Raw genomic sequence first — 2500 nt, forward strand, 5'->3', positions numbered from 1 at the left:
ATCTTTATCTTTTCAGGGGAATTTGTATAAAAGGACACTGTGTGAGATTTTTAGTAGTTTATTTCCAGAATTCATGCTGCCCATTCACTAATGTTACCTTTTTCATGAATACTTACCACCACCATCAAATTCTAAGTATTCATTATGACTGTAATTTTTTTTTGCTTTTCTTACATGAAAAGGGGGATCATCTCCATGGCCCGTCATTTTGAATTTCAACAAATAACCATTTTTAGCTGCAACAATGACTGTACTTGGACCATACTAGAAAATATTAGTTTATTACTTCGGAAACTTTCATGAAAAGTTCAAATTTGGCAATAGGCAGCCCAGTTTCAATGAGCAGCATAGTTGCAGTACCCTTTTTGACCATTTCCTGCACAGTGTCCCTTTAAGTATGTTACAAAGGTGGGCGCCGTAGCAGTAAAGGGCTGGACTAAACCCATGGACAAAGACACACGTGGCATTTTGCTGTGTTAATTAAACACGTAGAGAGTTAAAACAACACTATACGTGATAACATTCAACTCTCCAAGTTACTAGCCCGACAGGCCAGACCATTCACCATGCGACTACATTACACCATCACAACAACATGTACTACAGTATGCACCAACACACACACACACACACACACACGCGCGCGCGCGCACGCGTGCGCAAACGCACTCGCACGCACACACACACTAGCGCACACAGGCACACACATATGCATACACACACACACACACACATGCGCACACATGCACACGCACACACACACACACAACCATACGCAGACACACACACACATGCGGACACATGCACACTCACACATGCATACGCAGATGCACACACACACACACACACACACACACACACACACACACACACACACACACACACACACACACACACACACACACACACACACACACACACACACACACACACACACACACACACACACACACACACACACACACAAGCCTTTGATTCCCCTCTGTGCTGACAGAGCCCTTGCGTGCTGTGCTGTGCTGTGCTGTGCTCACAGAACTAATTAATGGGTCGCATTGATCTGTCCACCTATGGGACTATGCAAGCACGCACGCACACACACACGCATGCACGCACGCACGCACAAACACACAGGCAGGCACACACGCACACACACCCAAATGCACACATGTCGTCTTCTGCGCTGTGCTGTTCAGGGTCAATTGATCTGTGCCTCTAAGAAACCAGCTGGACATTAATGCTCACATATTCTCTATTTGAATACATCATTGTACTGTATGTACACTTGAGAAAATCAATTCACCCATATTCTCAACGTGAGTAGGCCTGTATGCCTGTGGAAGAAAAATGACAAATTCTCAGAAAAAGGACATATGCGTCACTCGAGAAAATAATTTAAACCATATTCTTAACATGAATAGGCCTGCATCAGTGAATGTACACTTGCGAAAATCAATTACCCCATGTGAATAGACTTGCATCACTGTATGCTTGTGGAGGAAAAAGGAGTAGACGAATTCTCAGAAAAAGGAGGCCCATAAGCACAAACACAAACTAGAAATACACTCAGAGAGTGCAGACCTCCGTCAAGGAAGCATTTGACTGTGTTACACCCTATATTTATGTTTTCTGCCTTGTTTTGGCAGACTCTCCACTCACTCAATCCAAGCCTGAAGTTCACCTAGAGTGTGCTGTCGAGAGCGCAGCCTCCGAATAGAGTCTGTACTCAGCCGTTGGCGCCCCTAGAGTGCAGTACCACCCGGAAAAGTATAGAGTGGACAGTCTCTGACTGTTGAACTGGCTCTGGCACAGGCTATATTGGATGTTCCGCAACCTGTAAGAATGCCATTGTTTCTAAACAAACTGTGTGCTACCAAAGTTATCTATACCTCGTTTTGCATGTCAACAACCCTGCAACTCTACGGAATGAAATTTTGAGCAACTTTGAGCGTCGTAAATGGGTGGAAAATATTATTTTATTTGTTACGATGGCTAATTCAATGCAAAAGAGAAATGTTAGCATCGGCTAACTAGCGCTGGATTTGTCAATACAAGTCTCGAATGGAGTTGAGGTATGTGCCCAGAGTTAGCACCCAGCATCATGTTTTAACACTAGTTAAGCCATTTTACACCGGATTTACCCTTTAATGTTTTAGGATAATAAGTATTTGCAAATTCTCACTTTTTAAGTTAAACCCAATGTATTTGAGTCTGTCTCTCTCTGTCTATTTCCATCTCTCTCTTTCTCTCTCTCTCTCTCTCTCTCTCTCTCTCTCTCTCTCTCTCTCTCTCTCTCTCTCTCTCTCTCTCTCTCTCTCTCACACACACACACACACACACACACACACACACACTTTCTATTCCTCCCTCTCTTTCTCTTTCTGTCTGTTTCTGTTTTTCTCTGCTTATTTATCTCTCTCTCTCTCTCTCTTCTCTCTCTCTCTCTCTCTCTCTCTCTCTCTCTCTGTGTGAGAGGGGTCAAAAGTGGACAGTGTCGAAAGTG

The 2500-nt window shown here is 43.8% G+C and overlaps 1 protein-coding gene across 1 annotated transcript in view; it reads right to left on the reverse strand.

Annotated features, from left to right (window-relative positions):
- Positions 1-2500, reverse strand: part of fam189a1 (family with sequence similarity 189 member A1) — a 300434-nt gene that overhangs the window by 214537 nt on the left and 83397 nt on the right. The window lies entirely within an intron of this gene.

This window comes from Engraulis encrasicolus, chromosome 23, assembly GCF_034702125.1.
Source record: "Engraulis encrasicolus isolate BLACKSEA-1 chromosome 23, IST_EnEncr_1.0, whole genome shotgun sequence".
In the NCBI taxonomy this organism is placed as follows: Eukaryota; Metazoa; Chordata; class Actinopteri; order Clupeiformes; family Engraulidae; genus Engraulis; species Engraulis encrasicolus.